The sequence below is a fragment of the Taeniopygia guttata genome, chromosome 2 (genome assembly GCF_048771995.1).
Source record: "Taeniopygia guttata chromosome 2, bTaeGut7.mat, whole genome shotgun sequence".
Taxonomy (NCBI): Eukaryota; Metazoa; Chordata; class Aves; order Passeriformes; family Estrildidae; genus Taeniopygia; species Taeniopygia guttata.
Genome location: NC_133026.1, coordinates 80,659,562 through 80,685,610, shown reverse-complemented (window position 1 = coordinate 80,685,610; position 26,049 = coordinate 80,659,562). Strand labels below are relative to the sequence as shown.

The window sequence follows — 26,049 nt, the reverse complement described above, 5'->3', positions numbered from 1 at the left end:
CCTCAGTGGGTCAAGCTGGCTGTTAGCCCAACTGAAATGACAAAACCAACTCAGATAAAACACCCAAGCTGACTACTATTCTCTTTAGAAGCAGCTAAGAGAAGATGTTTAGAGCAGCCACATATAAAAATTTTCTTTCTTTCTCCCCAAAACACTTCATACTTTCTACAATTGGCAGCTCAGGAACTTTCTTACCTGGGGTAGTACTTATGTTTATCAACTCTTTTTTTTTTTTTTTTTTTCTTCCACCACCTCATTTTCCATATTTGTTCAGAAGCTCTTTATACCCATGCAGCATACACAGCATGTTGTGGCACCTAGCATTAGCACCTGGCCATTCTCTCCTTTCCAGTCTGAAAACTCTCATTTAGTTAGTTGTTCTTACATGGATGCTGCTCCATGAATGTCTTCTGCATTCTGCTACCTTTCTTCATTTTTGTTGCCTTTCTCTGAAACTTTTCCTGTTCTACTCCACTTGTTCTGAGATGAGGAGACAAGGACAGCACACCATCTTTTTGACACAAACACTGCACAGATTTAGAAAGCGGTCTAATATTTCATTTTCTCTCCTTTCAGAGCAATTCCTGATATAAATTTTCTTCCTGATTGCTACTAAAATATTGAGCTGATTTTTTCAATAAATTTCTGCGTATAGTCCTAAGACCTCAAGCTAATTCAAAATACTTTAACATTGCTGATCCTGAATTTTTTCCACCATTTTAATGGCCATTTGGTTTTACATAGTGATTTTGTGTTTGTTTCAGTCTGCCCCTTTCTTGTTTACCTTCTTTTGTCGTGTAAAACTGTTTTAGAAATAAACCTTGTCACTACACTTTTGTCCCAAGTCACTTATCAGTATGAAAACACTCCCAGGCACTCAGAGAGCTATCTATGGGAACCTACTGGTGATTTCCAACACACTTCTCCCTTTAACTTTTTTCCTTACCATTTAAACAATTACTAACACAGTCGGCAGTCCTCCTCCTTAACTTGCGCCTGTTTAGCTCCTTAAAAAAATTTTCCAGATAACTTTGAATATGAAATAAATGTTCATAATTTAAGTAGAATAATACATCCAATGATGTCTTTTACCTGCATGCCAGTTGTCTCCTTCAAAGACCACAGGCCATTTCTGTGATTTGACTTCAAATCACAAAAACACCAGCTAGACAAGATCTCTGGAAGTCCTCCAGTCAGACAGTCTGGCTAGCCATTAAAAGCCATAGAAGATCAGGTCAGCCATAGCACTGTACAGCTATGACTTGAAAGCTCCACTGGGAGAGGCACCACCACAAACCCAGTGCTGCACTACACTTCTACAGAAAAAGATTTACCTACAATATCCAATCAGAACATTTCAATTTGCAATCTGTGTACGTTAACCTCCTGCTATTGGTTTGCCACAACTAGGAACATTGGCTCCATCATCTTTGTAAACATCCTTCAAGCAGCTGAAGGCTAATATTAACCATCCCCACCAGGTCTTAGACATCCTCTTAATCAGGCTTTTATTCAATGAAATCAATCCTTTCTCAGTACCTCCACTGTAATACTCAATGTTCTTTCTAAAACAGAGATGCTAATCTAATTTTTTAATTAATCCACTCAGTTTAAATGGGAGACTCACTGGTTCTTAGACTCCCTGAGTCCACATGAAAGCTTTCTGAAATACAGTATGAAATTAGACATCTTCAAGTACTCACCTGATGAGACACTTAAAAGCAAGGGGCTGCATGCCACAGTCAGTAGCTGGTCTACTTCACTCTACCATTCCTAAAAATACTGAGTAAACCACATCTGGACCTGTTAAATTGAGAACATTATATTTGCTCCAGAAAGGCAATCTCCTAAAACTCCCATAAGAAGGTTTCCAGAACAGGAACCACTCCAGACTTTCCAGTGGTGAGCACATATACGCAAGAATTACTCCGTTTTCTGCCTTGGCTTTATCTTGGATTGTTCCTGCCATAGAGTCATTATACACAGGCCACACAGAGTCTCCAGCTGGTGTCCTGCTCTTGGTGTGGTTGAAAAAAGCATTCATTAACTTTCTGTTTACCCTGATAGGCGAATGTTTTGGTTTTATTTCCTTCTTTGAAAATAGACACAGCCTTTTTTAAGACATCCTCTTGCTTTTAATAGTCTCCTCTACCTGGTTATTTAGTTATACAGGCTTCCTTTTCCTAAGATGTTTTTAGACTGATGGTAAGTGTTTGTGTGCAGCCTCAAAAAGAGCATCTTGAAATAGTCACCTTCAAACAAGTTACTCTTTCAATTACTCTTTAAGTGTCACTGTAAACAAACATCCCCTTTTTTACATAGTTTCCCTTTTCGAGGATGAGCATAATTTAAGAGAGGAAGAAAAGAGGAGAATTGCAGGTTCTTTTTCTTTCATTCCTCCCATTTCCGTTTGTTACATTTCCTTACCTTAGGGAAAGGAGAAAGGCAGAACAACTGTAATGGTCTACAAAGTCATATCACAAGTCTTTTTTCCAGATACCACCTCTCAATGACATTATCATCTACTGACTGAACAAAACACAGTCTCTTACCCACCTTCTAGTCACCATCCCCCTGTAATCATGTACTGCCTCTGTTCAGCGTTTGTGCAGAGCCAAAGCGGAGTCCTGGGTCTACCTTAGAGGCTCCTAGGAGTTAAGGAAACACAGAAGAGAGATAATAGGTATTGAGGAGGCAGCTCATCAGCAGTTCTCAGAAATTTATTGAAGACATAAAACATGTCTCTCAAGTCAATAAATTAGAAATGTAAGGCACTTTAACTATCCAGTGTGAACAAGAACCAAACAGAAAGAGATAGAAAAAATAATCATGTTTTAAAATATCTGGCAGCTTGGGATGAGAATCAGAAGAGGAATACTTGCTGCAGAATTATCAAAATCCATGAGACATTAATTTGAGAAAAATCCTTCCTATAAAATTTTGCCTTGGTGCCTTAACACCACTAAATTAAACATGTCTAATACATGGACTTCAATCTGTCCCTGAGCAAAATCCATAACAAAAATCAGGTGGGTAAGACTTTGTTATTCTTCCACCTTTCCATAAAACAAAGTTCAAGAGAAAAACACTGTTACTCTCTAATATCTCAAAACAATACAAAAGGCATTTGAGAGCAATGTATCATTAAGCACATTTCAAGACATTAACCCGTCTTGTAGGAATGACAAATACAACATAAATATTAAAAAAAATTATCTTGCTTTTTTATTTATTGAAGCAAAGAAAGCACTGCTAATCAATCAACTGCTATCTCTACTTGAAACAGCAAGACAGGAATCACATAGCAGTTTCCTGCTCTCAACACCTCAAGAAAAAGGCACTTCACAAGAAAAAATAGTAGTACTCTGTCCAATTAAAGCATTTGTTTCCCAGATTGAGAACATCTACAGAACAGAATAAATACACCAGCAATCAACAGTTCACCCTTGAACCTAAACAGAGACATGAGGGGAAAAAAGGAGTCATTGTTCCACTCTGTTTACTCACTTATATGAAATGACTGTACTGGATGACTGGAAGTGTTTGTGATTTTTTTTCCAATGCTTTCCTGACCTATGAAAGTCTCAGGAAATCTGAAAAATGCATAACCATAGAAATGTTTAGAAATGTTATAGGAACAAGAAGAACTCTCAAGGTTGGCCAACAAAGATTCAGATTTATGTTTACCACATCAAAATTTCTCAAGAATCCCATTCTCCCTATCATCAAGTACTTCAGATTCTAATTTACATATTTGATCCTAAATTAAGAATTTATATCATATTGTTTGTATCATATGTGCACACATACACACCCCTCCATGAAATTCAATGATATCAAACTCTGCTGTAGAAGTTGCCAAATGCAGATTTAGATGGTGTTCTTCAAGGCATAGGGATCAAGCGAAAGTAAAGGATAGAAGTCACTTTCAATTTCACAGTCGAAGGTGGTAGGAGAAGCTTATATTTCCAACAAGACATTTCAGTATAACACCTTTTCTTTGCCTCCCACTTTTCAGAAAGGCAAGGACAAATTTAAAACTTGGAAGAGGACCAAATTCTGCTTTTTATACTACTATGTACCAGAGAATACTCAAACACCTCAGCACTAAAACTACCTGTCACTACCTGCATGTTGATGACAAACTACTCTGAGACGTTCAGTCTGTCAAGTAATTAATTATAACATGCAGTAAGTTCTACAGACAACTACAAGCAACCCATCTCCAAGATGCACTGTGCTAGTGATTTATGTATGCATTCACTACAACAGAATGAGCAGCTGAAATATTAGACTTTGAAACATTACAAAGAAGGCTGTATACCTCAATTTTCCTAAACAAGCCTCACACTAGTAGTGCTTTCTATAAGCTCTTGAACCTGCCCACTGCCCCCCACCACTCACTTCATGATTCTTATTTCTACATAAGTATATCAGATTTTATTTGGTCAAAATAGAAGCTTGAGAAATATTACTTTTATTCTAATGTTACTAATTACCTAAACAAAACTGGAAAGCAGCATCTTTCCCAGACTCAGGGAAAATATGCATGCACACAAAAACTCACTCGTAAAAGATTTCTACAGATTCAGGTCTTGCTTCCCTTACCCTTTTTCATATGGCAGCTCTGCTGCTCCTGTGACTGCGGTGGCACTCTCATCAAGCACAATACAGTAAATGCTGTGGGTAGGATTAGACCAGAAACTACCCTGAGCATTCACTAGTTTAAGCTAAAATTAGGCTAACTCAGTCTACATAGCCCACACCAAACCAGTCTTACAGAAACTGTAAATAAAGCCACCAAAATTAGAAGTCTAACTGCAAAAAAACCCATCAATTATTTTACTGAAGGTATGCAATTATGTTTTAGTTTACTTTTGCTTTGGTTTAGCATCAGTTGCTAAAATAAAAAGGCTAGAGTGTCTTTGCTTCATGGCTCTGTCTCCCACTCTTTCCTTTCAAAATGACTTCTGGAATGGATGATCAGTTTCAGTATAACACAAAATCTTCTATGAAAATGGTCAGGAAAAGCAATAGACAAACTCACTTCCTAAACAGCTGTTTGTACCTACTCCCTATGACAAACCCAGGAGCCCATTAATTTAAAAGAATGGGGCAGCAAGGAGACTTTTGCAAATGGATAAAAATAGACATAGATGTATACTAGTGGAAGGAAGGTTTCAAGAAATTGTCACAAGATTTAAAGCAAAATGCATGGGAGTGCTGGTTCCTGCTGCTGGTAGGATAGGGTACAAAAGTCACTGGAATGAGCAAGCAGCGCGAGTGAATCCGGCGGTGGCACTGCGGAGAGTGTACACGCAGTTACCACTTTTGCTGCTACACGGGTGCAGGCACTGTGCCCACATCTGTCTGCTACACCTGAAAAGATATTTGGCTCCACATGGAACTGAGGAAAGAAACAATCACAGCATGTCTAGACACCGTGACTCATCTGCACGCCAAGGCTTCCCAGTTCTGCTGCAGCTGCACAGCACTGCTTAGGCAGTGCGCTACCCAGAAGCTCACCTCACCCAGAGAGCTGGGACCTTGCCCAGGCACTCAGGATCTTCACACAACACCTAATGACAACCCCTGCTCACCTCGCAAGACAAAAAAGCACACTGAGTGGGATAAGAACATGCCAGCTCCACATCATTTCACCAGCCAGCCTTGGCTTTTACTCCACAAAGTTGACAACCTGAGTTAAGGAAGCTGCTCCAAGTGACTGTGGATGATGTCAGTGAAGCGAAAATAGAAGTATTAGGGACACCAGGTAGATGGGGCTTTTCCAGATTTTAGTGTTCCCACCATCTATGCACAGGAGAACTGAACAAATACAAGTAAACTTCACTTCCTAATTAAAATACTACTGAACGCATTCTCTGCTTTTGTTGGTATCTGGCAAGAAAGAAAATCTGTCAAAACTGAGAAAGGGAGAGGAAAACAAGAGTAAGAATAAAAAGATAAAAACATTCTCCTTCCTCTTCCCCTCCTCCAAAACATGCCTGCATTATGCAAATATATCTTACTTTCAGGAATCAATCAAGGATGAATGGTTGCAACAGCAATCTACTACTTTGTATTAATTCTACAAACACTAATATTTCTCCTTATGATATATGCTAGCAAATATTACTGCTTATCTTTCTTCATGCTGAAGAGGTCCTTGCATAAGGAAAAAGATCTCATTAAATCCAGATTATTTGCTTGACTAAAGAATGCACATAGAAAGATGGCAATTACTGAGCAGAATCTAGGCATAAGAAACATGAAAGAAATAGGAATAGGCTTCTTATAAATCTGCAGTTTGTTTATATGCTTTCCAAATCACAATATTGGGCAGAATAAAACCAAAATAAAATAAACATAGGGATTTTTAGGGGGGGAAAAGCAGAACAAATGAAAACTTAAAACCATCCTTGAACATGTCCCAGCCACCACTGCTTGAGACCACAGAACCAGCCCATACAAACGCATCCCAAACAGACAGACACCTGCAAACACACACTGCAGAGCAGAAGCTCAGTGTAGAGAGTACTACGCCCGCTCCTGCTTCACGTGCAGGGTTGGGAAACTTCCAGGTCCTGACACATGTGTCTTCTGGTTCAACTCAGAAATTACATCCAATCAAAACAGGAGCAGTACCTGGACTCTCATAAGTTCCAGCTTCATTCTCACCTTGCTGAGCACAAGCTCCCAGGCATGAACAGCTGTGGACCTGTGCACAAACACACAGGCACATGCAAATTGCATAAGCAGTAGATCTGATTCCTCCTGAGTTTTCAGGTTGACCCCATAGGCATGGTAAGGTCAAAATAACCAGAACAGACTCCTTTAGGCCAAAAGAGAAGAAATGCAGAGACTCAAGTGTCAGGACAGGAAACATATTGCTAGAAGGAAAGCACAGACCAGAATATGTGAAGTCACCAGTCAGCCAGAGTTCTCTGGATGAAAATTACAAAAGAGAATGACATAACATTTATCTGTTTTTGCAGGGACCTGACTAATAGTAACAACTCATTTAAAGCCACTGAACTTGCCCTGCTACTTGTTTTAACTCCACTGAGGTCAAAGTAACTGGACCTGTTAATGTTCATTTAGCCTTTTAACTAACCACCACAGATTTATAGTCCAAGAGCAGCAGCACTTAGTTCTTCCAAAACCCCACCATGATCCTAAAATAGTAATTTTTAAAGTATAATACATTATTAAGACTGCTGACAGAACAAACAGTATTACCTTGTTTAAAATGGTAGAGAAGAAGAAAAACAGTAATAAAAGAAATTATTGTTGTCTTGCTCCCACTGAAGTAATGTTTTTCATGAAGACTTCAAAGAGCAGGGAAAACATGGCCTTTTTCCAACTTTCTGCAAATTACACAACTGAGTAATTTTATTCAAAATAAATCACTTCTGATACAACTCTTATCTCCTTGAGTTTGAAAGCAAAACTTCTGAAAATCTTTATTCTTAAGTATGATACCATTTATCCTTGTGCTTCTCTGGTCTTTTACTTAAATCTATAGTGCTCTGTTGCCACTGGTTTTTGCTGCCTACATGTCTCCAAACTTTTACATGGTTTTCTGAACCTGAATTTCACTGGTTTGATGATCCAGGCAGACATTTCCAGTTCTAGGATACTGACTAGAATAACATCTTTTAGTACCTTTCAGCCAAACAGTATTAGTACTGAGGACACAAAAGGCCATGAGTGTCATGACCAGAGAAATCAACTTCATAATGCAAGCCAAAGAAAATAATTATTGAGCACTGTAGCATATGCATACAATTTCTTTTTCTGAGTGTATCTCTACAAGACTTAAATAAAAATAAATGTTTCTAGCATTTTTGAGTGTCCTTAAGATGAAACTCAATAGATGTATTGTGTTTGGTTTGGAGTTTTTTTGTTCATTTTGGTTTGGTGTATTTGTTTTTGTGCATATGCATTGTAATATTACAGAAGGATACCATGCAATGGTCTTCTCAACAAATCTCTTTTCTTCCCCAATATGCAATACTGTAATGCTTCTACCTCTTCTACCATTTTCTCAGCATCACTCCACCCACCCTGACAGGAACACAACTATTCTTGGAATAAGACATCATTCCTTTTCTGGAATTCTTCCAAGTAATTTCATGTCTTAACTGATTATCTGATTTAAGTGACATGCTGGTAGCTGATACTAGCATGTAAATCTTAAATTTCATTGATCATCATGTTTTCCAAAATCTATGAAAATTTGGGAAAAAAAAGCAAAACTGAATTCCCAGTAATTCAGTCTGCATGAAACAGCTGCTTTCTTTCATTAACCAGTACAAGGCTCCTTTATTTTCCAAAGGCGGTAAGTAAGCTAAGAAAGGTAAAACCAAAACTATGGGTATCATGGAAGATCAGTCCTTAGCAAATGCATCTTTAAATATATAACCATAAAAATATTGTTTTCTCTGACCTTTGGCAAAAGCCAGTGAGCCTTTTCATTTCAGTTTTTAAAAAATCAAATGAAATTTAGATGACAGACACCTCCTAGAGAAAAACAAAGTTCACAAGTCCCCAGGGAAGTCCTAGATTTTATTTATTATTCCGAAATACATTTGCTGTACTGCAGGATACCAGCTGATATGTTTTCTGTAGCATAATTAATTCAGAGACATCTGCTTGGTAGCAGACCAAGGATGAAGCTTGAGGTTATGAGACCTGGACTATAGTTCTCACTCAGGAACTGACTTGTGGTGTATCTTGGAGAGCCTTGATCTGACCCCATTTCAGCATTATAAAATGTGAAGATGTCTTTTAGTATAACCCACATTCTTTAAATGAAATGCAAGTTTTTATACATCTCAGTGAACTGCACTGGAAACACCACAGTTCCAATTAAGACTGAACTCCTGAGGATAGTGACAATTACAGGAAACCTTTTGGGTTGTGTTATCTCAGTCAGAGAGCCCAGCTGCCTTCTGGAGAAACAGGACTGAACAGATTCATGTAGGTACTGCAGATGCCAAATAATAACAAAAAGGCTAAGCCTGAATATGCAGCTGCTGATAATGTTCACTGCCTAACAATGCAGAAAGTATTACACTCACTATTGCTTACAGCATGCATTGCTACAGAGAAAGAAAAAAAAAAAAAGCAGTGGTATTTAGTCTGGGAGAATCCAAGATGATAGTTTGAAGAGAAAAATCCAACTCAGTGCATATAGCCTGAGGTTATTGGAAAAGTGTCTGCTAATATGCAGCAGACGCCCATAATTGTGCAGCTGAAGTAATAATATCCCAACAAAATGCAATTACAATGTACAGTGTTTAAAAACTCTGCCAGTTTTTACACGTTGGTTTATTCCAAAAGCTGACTTATCCACTCTGTTAATCTAAGTGTTTCCCAAAATTATTTAAAGAAATCATATCTCTTCCATTTTAAATACAGGAGATCACATTAAATCCTAGGTAAGTCCATAAATTTTATTTGTTATGTACCAGGGAAAAAATTTACTTGCAATCTGATTTTCCAAACGGGGAGAGACTTCTCAAACATTATGGGAAGGGGGCTGGGGTGGGGGGGGGGGAATGTGTGTGCACATTGGTTGGTAGAACTCATCAACAAACTTTTTATCATTTAGGTTCCCAGCCCAAATGTATTGAAATCATTTATGATATGAGAGAAAGAAGTAACAACATTTTCTTTGTCTACAGTGCTTTCATATTCTGTGGTTGTTTTTTTTTTTTTTTTCCTGGCTTTGATTGTTCTACTTCAGTGATGGATGCTTTCCCTTCTTCCATCTCAGCATGCAAGAAAGAAAGACAAAACTTAACATATCCATCACTGGAGCCAGAACACACAGCACACTCCATCTGGTACCACAAATCCCAAAGTGATAGATGTTCCCTGCTTTCCCCAGCAAGATTCTTAGTTCTTCTACTCTCTCTTCAGCATGAAGTTGAATGCTATGGAGTTTAGGGTTCTTTTTTTTTTTGTGACTGTAAAGATAGCAAAACTATGGTTGTTGTGATGTGAACATATTCCAAGCCTTGTGTGAAGTATTCTTGCCCAGGGTCAAATGTTTTCCCCATCAACAACGAAAGCATGCAATGCTTTGGCATTCTTCTAGCAGCCTATCCCTCCCTTTGCCACCTAACATGCACATAAGTTCCCATCTTCCTGGCTGCTCACCGTGCTGAAGCAATCACAAATGCCTCAGGCTAAGCAAATAGAAAGAGGTAAACATTTCAGTCCTGGGCACCATCCCAGGGAGGACACACACAATCATTTCCAAGCTCCTCAACAGATTTTTTTTCTTGTATTCGGTACTAACAAGATTAAGGAAGAAGAGTTTCAATATACAAGTAGGATCCCTGTCAAGACTTTGATTACAATACCTAGCTCATCATAAGCTATCGCTGAAAACAAACGCCTTCTGTGCTTTGCTGCACACTAGGATTACAATAGCAGCCGACAGATCCTGAATTGCTCAGCACTGTGCCCACAGTGAACTTCCTTTCACAGTTCTCCTTCCTCCTGTGTCTCCAATCCAGAGAATTTATACTTATTTTCAATAAACCTATTACATCCACACTAAGCATAGCATGAAGTACAGGATGCCACATGCACCTCAGGCAGCTGAGAAAAATACCTGGATCTGATTTTGGTTCCTGTGTTAAAAGTTTGTTTGAGATTCCATCTTCATACAAAAACATAACACAAACGAGAGCAGGAGATTTTGGTAGCTGGTGCTAGGATTGATCTGGAGTTTTGGTACTCTAGCTTTGGGAGAACTTATGCAGGAAAGTATACAGAGGTACAGGCACATTGTCCTGAGGCACATTTATTAAAATGCAGTGTTAACTTCAGTATCAGGTATTGGCTCTCATTATCTTTGACAATTCACCAAGCAACACTTACAACTGATGTTAATTCACAACGTAAGAGTGTGAATCAGTAATACATACACAACTAACTGCAGTAAACTCACCAATTAACAGGAAACTCCTATTAGAAACACCATCAGGAATGTCCAAGAATTGGAATTGTGAGACAAAGATTTTTGCTTACTAGGGCAGAATAGTAGGATGCATGTGCTGTTTAAATTTATCTGCAAGGATTTGTATGATGCCGTGTTTCTGATCTCCTGTAATTATATATGGAAAAAAGAGATATTTAGTTTAGAACATCTGCATCACAGCAAGCCACTAAAATGTTCCTAGAACAACTGTAGGAAATAAATAGTACAAACAAGCAGAAGAAACATCAAATACACCCCCAAACTTCATATGGAAATCCTGATTTTAAGACTGGTACTCCCTCCAGAAATATAAAAAATACTGCTGGAAAAGCTGCCAGGTAAGATAACTTGAAACAATGCAACAAAGCAAAGAGAAACTGCACCACAGATAAATTTGTGAGACAATCACACTTTGTCTAAGATAAGCTTCAAACTGTAACACAGACTTAATACATATAGCTGGTACCCATGTTGCAATTGTTGGGACCTCTACCCAACACTTATTTTCTCACTTTCTACCCCAAGGTCTGAATTTCTCCAAAGCAAATTAATTTGGCTCTCACATGACTTCACGCTGGAGGCAGTATAGATACATAGAGATCACTAATGAAAATTAGACCACACAGAAGGGTATACTACATTTTCTCATATAAACACAATGTTAAAATGGGATTTAAACAGTGTAACATTAAAGTAATAGAATTTTTAAAAATACATAATATTTTGAAAAAAAATGTATGACCTTACCATCATCACAGATGAGACAAAACTGAACAAAAATGTGCAAGCATGTGGGAGACATTCTGCCATCATGACACCACACCCAGAAGTGCACATAATTTTGCAAATCAGGAGGTCCCTCTGGTTCTCTCACTCAGAAACTTATAGCAACAGTAAAGGCACCAGTTAAACAAAATTCTAACTTAAACTTCTTCTTCCTTTTATGCCACAGGAGAAAGGACTTAATGCAAAGGAAACATTTCTTTTGAAATATGCAACCTTGACTTACTGAAAAAGTGAGCATCCTAGCAGGGTACTCAGCAGATACACTGGTAAAAGCTTCTTTGCTTTGCTCTGTCTTAATCAACTTAAAATTATGCAACTATTTGAACTGGTCTGAGGACTAAATTTTACTGTACTACTTTTCTTCACCAAAATCAATCTATTAAATAATAAAAAAAAAAAAGCAATACCCCCACCTTCAGTTCTGTTAATTTTTCATACCCCTCTCCTTTCTTGGTGATAGAACAATAAAAATTAAAAGCAGTTTATTGTTACCCTCCACTGTCAGTTAAAATAAAGCTAAAATATGCCTTTTTCTTTTGTTTGTGTCCACACATTTCTATGCAGAGTTTTCTTCAGATATTTCCTCTATTAAGATTCAAGTCATATTCTTAGTGTTACATCTGGAGAACTTGGTCTTTTTGGACCAGCTGTCCAAAATTAGGCTCCAAATTCAGGAAAACATTATTCTTTACATAATTTTTTACCTACATTACAGTCCCTCCTCATTACCTGAAAAAATCCTCTTAAGGTCATGGTTCAGATGCAGCTTTTGAAGAAAATTTTCTCTACCCAGAAATAGATCTTTCACACTGCTTTGTGTGCTACTACTGGGAAATACTAGGAAAAAATGGGAAAGGTTTTTCTATTTCCTTGTTGGAACATGCTTTTGCCCAGAACATCTATGGGCCTTGTACTTCACAGCTAAAGTCTCCGAGTTTGTAATGTGAATCAAACAGTCAAAGTGGTTTGGGATGCAGCGGAGGGCAGATCTCGAGGCAAAGACCAAACATCAGGGTAAAAGAAAAGATGAGCACTCTGTTTTTACTTTATTTGACACATCTTGATATAGCAGGCTGCAGCCGTTAGGATGCAGCTTACAGGCACAAAACACAAATCAGTACCTACCCTCCTGTAGCTCAGTGATTCCTTGTCCTCCGATGCACAGAAGGGCAGCACAGAAAAATACTAAGAATGAAAGACTCCAATAAGCATTTCTTGATAAACCAGTTTTAGGTTACAGGCTGCTTTCCTTTTTTATAAAGTATAAGGATCATCTACTTTTTTATCAGGTAGTCAAAACACCTCATTTTTTCATACAGACAGCATTAGTGGGAAAGAACTGCATAGTCTGTAATAGCAGAGGCAAGAACTAAGGCAGAGAAGAGGGAGAAATCATGATTCAGTAACTGAAGAAAATCAGAATTATTACTGAAATGGAAAGGATAAGACAAGTCATCAAGTGGGGGGTTAATAAACTCAGCACCAAGAATCTTGTTCTTGTTTAGACATTCTTACATGCTTAAAACCGCCACAGGAGGCAGTGCTACTTGCTATTTCCTGACAATGCCCCAGTGCCCCATTTCTGCATGTCTTGAAACATCTCTAAGTCATAAAGGTCACTACAGAAAGTAGTTCTGGATGGGTAGCCTATGTGCAGTACTCTATGTGCAGTATGGTTTCTTTTTCTTTTTTTTTTTTTTAGATACAGTAAAATTTACTTCAGTTTTTAACAGAAGATTTATCACCTGAATTTAAGATTTCGGTTGGGTTTTTTTTCAGGTTCCCAATCTGGTTTGTGGTTTGCAAGTTAATATCAGTTTTCTAAATAAAAGCTGAAATTAATAAAGGGAAGCTCAAGAAGAAAATTACAGTTACCATAATATCTTCCTGATATCCTATTCAGTGACACCTTTAGAAATGTCAGTCTTTTGACAGCAACATGGAAAAATTAGCAAAGCTCATTTTCAAGGCATCTTACCAGTACAATGGGATGCAATGTCAATAAAAGCTGCTCAAGAGCACCTATGTTGTGACTTCCCAAAGTGCAGAGTGGAAATGTTGTAGGGAAACCTGTCTAAAACCCTGTTAGTTGTCCACCTAGTCCTGCTACCGTGTGTGCTATATATTGCATAGGAACACAATTTCTTCAGGTATTTTCTTCCATTCTGCATTAGTTTTCTGTCAAGCACATTTTGCTCTTTTACTTGCCTCTGTGTAAAAGAGACAAAGGAAGAAAAAAAAGGAAGAAGTCAGAAAAATAACATAAGTTTAGCACCCTTTTTTAGGATGTACTCTAAAAACATTGCCTCAGAAGTATCATCTTCATTTGCAACAGCATAACCAAGGGGAGCAGCTTTTACTCTCTTTCAATTTGTTTTTACGGACATATTACTTGTGATGTTTGATCTATCTCCTTAGGGAAAAAAGATTCCCTAAGGATGCCAGAGATGTCCCCTTAATGGCAAATGAACATGGAGAATTGGAGAGTAGCAACCATGGCAGAAATGTCATTCAGATTACGTATAAGCATTCCCACTGGTCTCCACAAAACACCAAATAAACAGGACTGGAAGTGATTCAACTCCAATTTCAGCCTTTGAGTATCAATAAATATTCCCAAAGGACCAATGAGTAGTCCATCTCATAAGAAATATTGACAGTGCAGGAGGAAGCTCACCCTTAAAATACTGAAGAGAGCTAGTGAGGAAAATAAATTTTTAATGGATCCAACATTTCCAATAATTTCATCCTACAGCAGATGAGCATTCATCGGCTCTGCCTTTCTTCCTGGACAGTCCTACTTTTAAATCAACTGTATCACAAAATGGTTCTATTTATATATTACAAAATGCAATAAGGTCCTCTGAAACAAATTAGACTTGCGACATGAAGAAGGGAGAAATATCACATAACACCTCCAGATGGATTTGACAACTTGCTCAGATCAGACAAGTTACATCATTTTAATTGCTTCTCTACCCCTCAAAACGGGTTCCAGACTTATACAAGACAGACTTACATGAAGATATGGTTAAACTCTTGTTAGCAAGGCAATAGTTACAACTGATCCTCAAGAAAACTGACCAAGATGCAAAATATTTTGTATTTACTGAATACTGGATGTTCTTCGCCTTCCACAGAACTACTCATTGATTACTGTAGACATTGGTCTACTAGAACTTCAGACATAGAGTAAAAGTAGCAAATGGCCCACACTTCAAGGTTTTTCAGAGTTTTATTGCCTTCTTTTAATTATCTAATTTTACAATGTAATTCTTCATACTTATTTTGGATTATCCCATAGCTCATCATTTCAAAGAGCAACAAAGTAGTCTCATGAAGTTCTCAAATACTTTTCTGAATAGCAATGTTGGTCAAATTAGACTTCAAACAGCACTGCAACTCTTCTGAAATTCTTTTTAAATACGTCATCTGCCATATTTTGAAGGAGTTTTCTCCAGCACACACTCAAATCAAAACCTAATTTAAAATGCTAATACCTCATTCTGCAGATAACAAGCTTTGAGTTCCCTCATGGTTTTTCATTAAAAGAAACCCCATAACTAATTCCTACAAAACAGCTCTAAGAACTTCTATGTCATGGATTATTAAATTGAACCAAAATGAGAAATGTGTTTAAAATACAACATAAATATGAAACTTGATGAAAATCATCCCTTAATCCAATCCAGCATTTATTTTTATTAAACCATTTATTTTTACAAAACATCTTACTAAAGTCCTAAAAAAAACTGGTCATATCCAGCCACAAAAGGAGAAAATATTTACAATTATTTTTGTGCATGCCAGATTTCCTTTTTGTTGCACCATATTTCCCTTTCCTAGAACATCAATTTTAATACTAAGGAGTAGATAAGGAAAAGAAAGCACAAGGAAAACCATCACCACAAATCCTAAACACAAAAGAAAACCATTTAATTGTACTTTATTGTGAGTGCTTGAACAGGTAATCCACACTTAAACAGAAGAAAAAATTTTTAGGTACTATTTCTAACTTCATCTCCCATCACCCTTAAAATTGAAGTATTCTTAAGACACACATATATGTAAGATACAGAACAATAACAGAATAACTTATCATGGTCATCCAAAGCATTACAAATCTTTAAATATTTTATTATAAAGCAATGGGGGGAAACCAGCTACTAGAAAACTGCCTTAAATTTCATGCCTAGTCATGAGCATCACATATAGTTTAGTTGAGAACTCACAACAAGAAACATTTTTCATTTAAAAATAAAATGCTGTAGCATACATATAAAAGAAAGGCAACAGCAGAAGTCCCAAGGCAGTATTTTAGAGAACCACAGTTTTCTAATATCCAGGCATACACACACTGCAGTGTCTTTCCAGCTTCTAAAATAGAAGGTATCTCCAGAGACACTACTTCATCTTTGTCTAGGATGCTACCAGGATACTGAAGTTCAGAATCTGAGATGGATTTAGAGTCGAGGAACAAAGTCACTCCACAGGACAATTTTTCCTGCTCCTGTACCAGGCAAATTAAAGTCCCTTCCTTGTGAAGAACCGGACACTACAGACTCTATCATTAAAACTGCTGTCAATAAAGAGCACACATATTCGGAGAAAAGTGGAAAAATATCAAAGTCATAGCCATGATTCAAAACAATCTGGAAACTGAAGATAAGAATGAGGGACAACAGAAACAACAATAACGAACAAAATGAGACCATGTTCAAGGGGTTAACCAGAACAGAGAACAGTTTCTTTCCATTGCAAGAAGCAAATATTGCAAAAAAGAGGCCACAGAAGGGACCACAATCTCTGTGCCAAGCACTATAAAAAAACAAACAAACAAAAAAAAAAACCAAAAAAAAAACCTCTTCCAAAAAAAAAAACCAAAATAAAGCTTGTAGGAATGATAAACAATTAATCACATCACCATCAGGATGTTTAAAATATTTCACTTGCAAAGTAGCAGTCACAAATCACAAGTGACTGAGATCTGATTACAAAAACACTGTCGCCACCAAACCTGTGAAAAAACAATGGCCCAAGGACAAGGTCCACTGTATGCTCTGTGTTTGATCTGTTATTTTCCCAAGTAGTAGTCCTCAGACTGCAAATGCAGTGCAAAAACGCCATCCTGAACACTATGAAAAACACCAGCAATGACTCCTTTGCACTCTCTTTTGCAGAGGCCTGATCACTAGTTGCAACTCCCTCAGCTTCTAGATACACAAGGATGGAATAGAATCTTCACCTCTGATGTGCCTGAAATGCTTTACTTACACTCAGAGCCTATTTAGAATAGACCTCGTTGGACTTTATGAACCCTTGTTTAAATCAGTTGCAGCTCTTGGTATACTATATAGAGGGTGTAGAAGAAGCTGTTCTTTTCCCAACATGAACACAAGCTTTTCAGGATGGATTTTGAAAAAGTTAAACTCTACAGAAAAATGGCTGCAAAGAGTAACTACTTAATAGTTTAAAACTTTTTCTAAGCACTGGTCGCAGTCATCAATAGTCCAGCACTTCACCAGATGAAGCAGGACTAGCAGAAGGGTACTTGAAGCAAAACAGAACTGCACAAATTTCTTCCTGTTAAAAAAGTAAAACTGAAAAAAAGGGAGGAGAAATAAAACATTTAGCAAGAATTACTGGAGCTTGTCTCCTCCTAGCTATCTGAAGAACAATTTGTGACAGTTGGGTATCTAGAAATACTCAGAGTGGTTGTCCAAACAACTGCCAGTGTCCTCCTTCTCTCTGCCAGACTTCCCATGAACTGAGCGAGCCCTAAGGGCTCAAAAAGGTTAGAGGGAACAAGGGAACCTAAGGTCAAAAACAAGCTTAAACTGACCCAGCTGTCATAACAAAAGCACACAGGCTTACAACTCAATAATTCTTTTCTTGAAAAAAACCACCGGTTTAAAAAGCTTTCTCATTTTCTTCATGCAGATTATATAAACAGAATTTCTGGCTTACGCAATTTTTTTGTTTCTTGCATACAGCAGTATAAAAGGCTTTTAAAAGCAAAGTGGAAAAGGTGCATAAAGGAGTATTCCTAAATCAAAAAAGCCTATAGCTGAATCCACACTGAAAACATTGAAAAGTTTACCTAAATGTGCTTTGTGAAACAATTACCATATTACCTTGTAGGAAAATTCCCTAAGAAATGAAACAATTTCCCAGAGGACTGTAACTGCTGAAGGCATAATTGTCTAAATGCACGAGAATTCTTTAAACTTTCAAAATATTTTGTAATTTTGGGGTTTTTTCCAAGGGGTAAGGATGTTCCTCTGAGAATGCAGTTGAGAGTAACTTCTTACCTCAGCAGCCTCTTTTCTAAAGCACCCTCTCCCCTCTCATCTCCACTACCTTTACACAGCAGGTGAGCAAAAAGTGCAACATGTGCTTTTCCCAAATAGGGCAGTTGCCAAAGCCACTTGATATTTTGATGTGCTGGAGGCTTTTCCAGATTGGAGTCATTACAGACATCAGGGTCAGCAACATTGCATGCAGGCAATTCTCTCATGCTGAAATATTCAAAGCACTGAAGGCCTTTTATCTAATGTATACACATTTTCTAATGCCTGATCCTTGAATAACCATGCCAAATATGTTTGAGAGGTGAAATACAAAGTGAAATTATTGCAACATCTTTCACAACTGCGAAATGCAGTTGCGGCCTGTTCTTACACGTTCAGGTACATTACTGTAAACAAGCATTTTCCTAGCATGTCTTTTCCCCAAACCTATTGCCAGTTTTACCTCCAACCTGCTTTTTCAGCCAGCCACTACTGCTAATTTACCACCAGGCCTTCCTCCCACTCCATCTCCCTTCAGAGAAGCTGCACATCAGCATCTGCAAACCCTTTCCCTCTTCTCCTATCCCTTCCTACTCTAATTTGTTGATGCCTTAAAACAAACTTGCAAGAGCACAATTGTTTACAACTTAAGACAGACTTGTTTCACTGTTCCTGGGTACTCCCTTCAATTTACCAGCCATTGTTTTGTTTTAAGGTGGAAACATTTTGCCTTGTCCAGGCTTTCTCTATGGTTAACAGAACAGTTCTCATGACAGCTCTTATTATTAAACATCTCCCATTTTTCCTCTGCTTAAGGGCACAAAGGTGACAGAGACCAATTCTTATGATAATTACCACAAAATAAAATATTAAATAATGAAATATCCTTCATAAAAATCTGCAAATCTGCATGCAATATTTATAGTGAGCATGCCCATGCAGAAAATAAATCGTTTCTGCAAGAAATCCAGTAAGTGTAAGTAACCCAACATATGAAATATATGTCAGAAGGGAGATCACAGGGAAACAGCAGACTGACTTCAGTTACCATGAGAAGTGTGGAACCCAGGAAATACTGGTAATCTATTTTATTTGTTTATGTGAAGAGATACAATCTTTAAAGAGATACAGTAGTATAAGATGAAAAGGCTGACTTTTCATGAAAGTAGAACACCATAAATACATGGTTGGATTGCAGATGAAAAGATGTATCATCCAAATAAAGCTTAAGTTGCACATGGCAAGAAAACACAACAATAAAATCATCAGAATAAAAAGTATCATGCTTTACACACTTGCCAGACCCTGCTTTCCTACATTAAAATTTCTAGTAATTTAGTCCAAATCCTTAAAAGAGGAAAAACAACAAGTGAGAGATTCTTCAGATAAAGAATATAATTATTTTTTCAATTTAAATCCAAAATCCCTTTAAGCAAGGAATGAGACTTATTATTTCCTATTTATTCTACTGTTATACCACAATGATTAAAGAAAGTTTCAACAACAATGAAGATGAAGTGGTTTCATATTAATTAAGTACTCATTAGAGAGAGACAACATCATCCCTATCTCAATGAAAGGCATTCTACAACATCACAAGGACATCAGAAAGAAAAGAACTCTGCATTCAGTGCTAAGCATTTCAGTCATTTTACTGATTTCAAGAAGCTCAGTAAAATATTCTATTTCATGTAGCTGAATTCTATTAGGAAAAAACATGGTCATCTTGTGAAACTGGAGTCACACTGATCAGTACAAGGGCCTGTGCAATTAGAAATGACCATCTGTAATTCAGAAATAAGCAATACCTCAGAGAGGATGATCTCCTATAAACCACAGACATTTAACTTTTACATTTCATAAACTTATAAATTATGCGTTCTGGGCGGGTCACAGAGGATCACTCTTAAGAGAAGTTAAAAGACAGAGAGGCTGAGACCTGGCTGCTGTGGAAGAAATGGCACCAAGGAAGATTGGATGGATGGCAGCTGCTCTGGACACTCAGGTGCCCAATTTTAACAATGCTGCAAGGCCAGGCACATCCAAAAGGACACGCCAGGAAAGCCACACAACACAGCTTCTCTGCATATCTTAAAGCAGAGAAGTAAAACAATACTACAAGGCTTTGAGATTTATAAGACTGTCTCCAGAAAATAATTTTTTACATAAAAATATGTTCTGATATCTCTGTACAACACTACCATTTTTCTTTTTGGCTAAAACAGAAACAAAGGACTTGCATATTTCCTTCTTCTTTATCTTTCTCCTCAAGAACCAAGTAAGCAATGTAAAAGTCTAACCACCTCACTACTTATCTTCACTAGTATTTATCTTATAATACTGTTTCTATAGTATTTTTTCCTACATAAAACAATGTCTACTCACTTACTGTATATGTGTTATATATTACAAACATGTATATACAAAACCTAACATTGACAGCTACATAAAAAAACACCTAACCAAAACCATTAAAGTAAAATAAACCATTTTAATTTATCAAAATAAATGTTCTTCTCTGCCATTAAGCAACTCAAAGAAATATAAATGTTACATATTTATTATAAGTACATGTAGGGGAAGACAGCTCACAATATTTCCAGTTCCAATGTAATTTTTCTATTTAAAAAGACAGCAACTTCATGACTTACCATGTTTGTGCTTTTAAGCTAAGATAGAGCTGCACAAATTTTCTCTGTATCTTCTAAGACAGTGCAAACATCTACCATGAAAAGACACAGATGGCTTGCTACTTTAAGTGTACAGCAGGTGAAAACAAATGCCACATCAGGGCTGTTTCTCTGCACAGTAACAGAGTTTTCAGTGGGATGGCTGCTATAAAGGTTACAAAGAAGGTATTACTCAGTTATCTCTAACATGCATTTTCTATGCATTGAACTCACCCAGCTTCAATAAAAAAGTGTTCTGCTCATCACTTATGCATTTGAAGTGTTTTTCTCTATAAAGCTGGCATTCTGTCAGCTCAGAGATTGTTTGCTAAACTGCCCATCTTGGCTTGCATTACGAAAAACAGGAACAGGCATGCTTTTATGAGGCACACAGCCAAAAATGAGTAATACCTAACAATTTATATAATTACAGAAAACACAAATTTGCTGAGATGCATGTAATATGAAAACTAAACCTACTTCTATTTCCACTTTTTAAAATCTGTCTCACCATAAGTAACTACATATCTACAGTATTTGATTTCATGAAACAAGATCAGCATCTAATAATTTCTAATACAAAGGGCATTCCATAGCTAACTCAGGGCATATACAATGTACTCTTAATTATCTATAAGCAGGTATTTTTTTAAAAAAATATGTGTAAAGCAACTGATACTGAGGGTAAAAAGAAGTAAATGTTGTTTAGCATTCATTATCACCATGCAATTGAAAGAGTACCCACAGAAATTTTCTCCTCATTAAGAAGTTCTTTTAAAACACAAGGCTTCACTATTTTTCACGATTCAGCACTAAACGGTGAATATTTAGTTAATGCTTATAAAATGCAAAGCATTGATTTTAGTGTTATCAACCATAAGTATATTCCTCATTAAATATCTGTAACAGTATCAGCCTGTTAATATAACTACCTGCCAGTCAAAACAAACAGCAATTCCAGTTCTTCTAAGAGTAGTAAAAGATTTGAGAAATGTAAAGAGCTGTGAAATAATACAACCACCTTCAGAACGCACATTTAAGTCTGCAATACCTCACCACATGAACATAACACCAGATTCTAGAAAACTGTGCTCCTGTGGTGCGAGTAATGCCAGGGAAAGAACTAACACTGCAAAAAGGCAACTTCCAAAGCCCACATACTGTTTGTGTACTGTTTGTGGGAAAGACAAGATCCGTTACTCCTCATATAGCAAATCACACCCTATCGTTTCCATTTCCAGCAATATTGATATAGCAGATCACTGATATTTTTATCTTCACTTCCCAAATAACAACAACCAAAATGAATTTTATTTTTAGGGGTTAATGGGGTGGGGGGCGGGGCGGGGAGGGGCAAGGGGAAGGCGTATGTTCTGATTCTTTATTTTAACAAACCATGAAGAATTTGGCATTTCTTGTGACTACAAAGATTTCACCTAAGACAACATGAATTTAACTTAAGACTAAATCTTCTCAAGAGTGCCTTGGGAACTAACATTTATCTACCATATAAATTGATCAGTGATGCATGTGCAATGACCTTACCGGGTTCTGCATCGATATTATCTAGACTTATTCTAGACTCACACACAAATTATTCCAACTTGTCTATCTTGGTTATCTCATAGTTTTTTCCTGCATCCTACTTCCCATTTTTTCTTTTTTAATTTTCTTTTTTTTAAATTATTTTTATTGAGACTAAAGCTCATAAAACCATTCCTTGTTTAACTTTTCTCCAGCTTCATATATTGAACAGATCACAGATACTTTAGGAATTTCAAAGGTTTCATTTTTTAAGAAGGTTCTAATTCCTCAGTCATAAGATTGCTGTCATCTAGCATCTCCTGCATCTCCAACATCTTGAACTTCTAAAACATCACAGCAGACTCTAGACCAAGGTGGCTCACCTTGTGTTCATGTCTCCTGACATCCCTGCAGTGCAACCATTTTTCACACCAAGCCTACACATGCACACAATGGACAGGCTGATACCCTTCTGAGTACACATACAGTGCTTTCTGCCTCCTTTCAGTCTAGATGGGAGCAAGCTTTTATACGTAACAAAATAAAATCCAGTCAGTTCAAACTGTTCAAAAATTCACTGTAAACATAACATTTTCCACTTCCGACTTGGCATTGAAAAGCAAGGATAAAAATCAAAGGACAAGAGATTACACTGGTTCCATTGTTTCTTATCTTCCAAACTTCTATATTAAACTCCACGTTTTTATGACAATCAGTTTTACAGCATTATTCCTCTTGAGCCAACTGGTTTATGGCATAAACCACTGTATAATTAGTCTAAAACACACAAGCCACAAGCCCCTGTAATTGGACTCTACTATCTTATCCACTCTGTATCAGAGCAAACATCTCACTGTCATGCAGGTATTTCAGTAAAACATAGATATAAGTAGTATAACTAATGCACATGATTGAGGAAGAAGCAAGTACAACCCAAAAAATGCATGTACAGACCATCAACCACATTCTTTTGAAGCTGGAAATCAAGAAGGAGGGATGGAAGAAGCAATTACCACAGAGTAGTAATGAACCATTTCCATTTGTCTCATGATTTCCAGCTGCAAAATTTGGGAAAGTGCCAAAGCATTCAGGATGTACTAACAACACCTTGTATTAGGCCTAAACACATTCAGCTGCATATTTGCTCCTGACTAAAGCTGGTATCAGAGTATCAAAAATACATCTCTAACAATGGAATGCGTTGCTTGTTTGTAAAATAACAAGGTTAAAAGTCACCATTCCCAAACTCATTTTTGTACTTAAAAAAAAAATTACGTATTAGTGACTATGTGTCAATACTTAAAACCCTGAGGAGAATCTAACAACAATAAGTTAATTGGCCAATTACTAAATATGGATGTTAATATTTTCACTTTTTGCATTTAGGAAGCAGTTACTCGTCAAAAAAAAGTATGCAAATATATCATCACAGGGTGAAAAAAAATTTAAAAAGCAAAAAAATACCACTAAATGGACTTACTCAAAACAGCTCTCACCTACCTAAAATGAATTAGGGAAGTTACAAATACAGGTTTCACTTTTATATTGAGAATAGCCAGACCAGCAACTCACAGGAAGGCACCAAGTTTGATGCAGTCCATGCTGAGATGAAGTTCTTGGTAGGGTCACAGTTTGAGCAGGGACAGTAGAGCATATGCCAACACCTGAACTACTGCCAATATACTGAAATAGGAGTTCTGACTAAATACCTCATCCAGTTTTGACCAGAGTAGATCTCAGCAACCACACTGGTTTTGGAAGTCGAAGCAAACATCATCTCTTGCTTTAAAAAAAAAAAAAAAAAAAAAAAAAAAAAAAATAGCATTTTAGAACCACTTAATCCAAGTTAGTATTTGAAGCTTCAAATCAGATTTTAGCACTTAACTGGCACGTATCTCTTATCTCCAGGTATCTCTAATCTCCAGGTTTCTCATTTCACATTTCCCAGTGTTCTTAAACACAAAAGATTTTACAGGTGTTGATAGTTCCCACAAAAATCCAAACACTTTAAAAAAAAAAAAAAAAACCAAAAACCTATGCTGGCTTGGCATCAGAGTGAATTCAATCAATTTCTCCAAAGTCCAGAGCACTAGAAAATACACTCCAAACAGTTATACTTACAGATAGCTTGTGTCCAGCAGAATAACAGCAAAAGCATTTACACATCACTGAACTAAGTTAATAGATCTGTTTTGCATTCAGTACCCTTATTCAGCAGTACTCGAATCAGAAGGGGGCACATACATGTACAGAAAAAACAAAGAAGTCCAAAACTAACAAGAAGAAATCAGAGGGAAAGATAAAAGTGAGATATGGCTTGCTTTTGGTAAAATGCAAGAGAAAAACAGAAGTTAATTTCCCTGACACTGCTATGTCTGTATATACCAGATATGGTTGCTCTCTTGCGGGGTCCCCAGCAGCACTAGCTGTAAGGACAGCTGGGGAGAAAAGAAAATTTTCCAGGTAAGCAGAGAGGCCATTGATTTAGACAGCAACTACAGCCTTGCACAAATTTCCTTCATTATTTCCTACTAACTGAGAATGAAATATTAAAAGCTTTCTGTGGCATATCCTTTGATATAGTCAGTAAAACAGTGAGTGGAAAAGTGCCTACACTCACATAAACTCATTCAAACAAGGCACATGAGGCAGATTTTTGCATTACCTCCATTTCATATGCATGAAAACCATCAGCCTTCAAGCACTGTAAAACTGCTCTTTAAAGTGTAGGTCAATAGCATTAATGTGATTTGTCAAATATTGAGAGGAGGGAGGTGAACAAGGGATAGAAAAGCCCTTTTCACCATTTTGTCAGAAAAAAATATAAATCCCATAGCAAAACATACACTAAGGTGTTCTACCTGGACTGTCTCACAGGAGCAGCTAGGAGGGCATGGCAAAGTGTCAGCTGATGTGGTTCTGTGGCAAGCCACTGGTCACAGGAAGGAAATCCTCTCTTTAAGTTCTGACTCTGACTTGTCAAAGGGCTACACAGAAATAGGGGAAAAGACAAGACCAGCTATTACTAGAATTTTGATATAACTATAAAAAACTCATTTTAAAGTACTTAACAAAATTCAGTGCAAAATAACTTATTTGGCTTTATGAACCTTCTCTTCCTGCACAAACATGTGGTTAATAACATTAGAATCTTCTGGTTGTATTATTATGTGGGGAAAAAAAAATTATACTATGTGTTTAATGGTGTTTAATAAACACCATGAAGTAAAAATACAGATACTATAATAAAATATATACCCAAATTTTTGTCTGATAATAAACACGTTTATTAGAATTATTCCCCAAAATGTAAAGCCAAACATTAGACAAATGGAGATTTAAATCCTTATCAGCTGCAGAGCCATATACCAAAATGACAGATCAGGATGTTTACAGGGCAAATATTGTCAGGCAGCATGCCATTTTCCATTGGTTGAATTCAAGGCTTTCAGATTCATAAGTCTCGGTGGTATTGCTGCTATGACTAATCCATTGCGTCAATCAGTTCATTCTCATCATTTGTTTCAAGAAAGTTCCCACTATCTTCTTTAATAGAAGCAAGTTGCAAAAAAGTTTTGGTTGGTTGGTTGATTTGGTATTTTGATTTTTGTTTTGTTTTATTTTTGGGGTTTTTTCCCATTCTAGGTGCCAGCTCAGCCCAGATGCTGAATATTTTGTTGCTCTTCAGGAGAGGTATGTCCCTTCAGACAACAACCTTGATGTAAAAGCCAAGCAATGTAAATATTGGTACACACTCCTCTCTCTCTAAAGGTTTGTTTCACAA

At 37.0% G+C, this 26,049-nt stretch overlaps 1 protein-coding gene across 5 annotated transcripts in view; it reads right to left on the bottom strand.

Moving 5' to 3' along the window:
• SEMA5A (semaphorin 5A) overlaps positions 1 to 26,049 on the bottom strand; it is a 324,637-nt gene that overhangs the window by 239,465 nt on the left and 59,123 nt on the right. For 2 of the 5 annotated variants that reach the window (XM_041714647.2, XM_041714646.2), the window contains exon 2: positions 2,557 to 2,648. The exons of 2 other annotated variants lie outside the window; for them this stretch is intronic. The gene's annotated coding sequence lies outside the window, so the exon portion shown is untranslated. Of the gene's footprint in view, positions 1 to 2,556; positions 2,649 to 23,974; positions 24,049 to 26,049 lie in introns of all 5 variants that reach the window. One more of the 5 variants, XM_072924332.1, reaches the window with a different exon arrangement.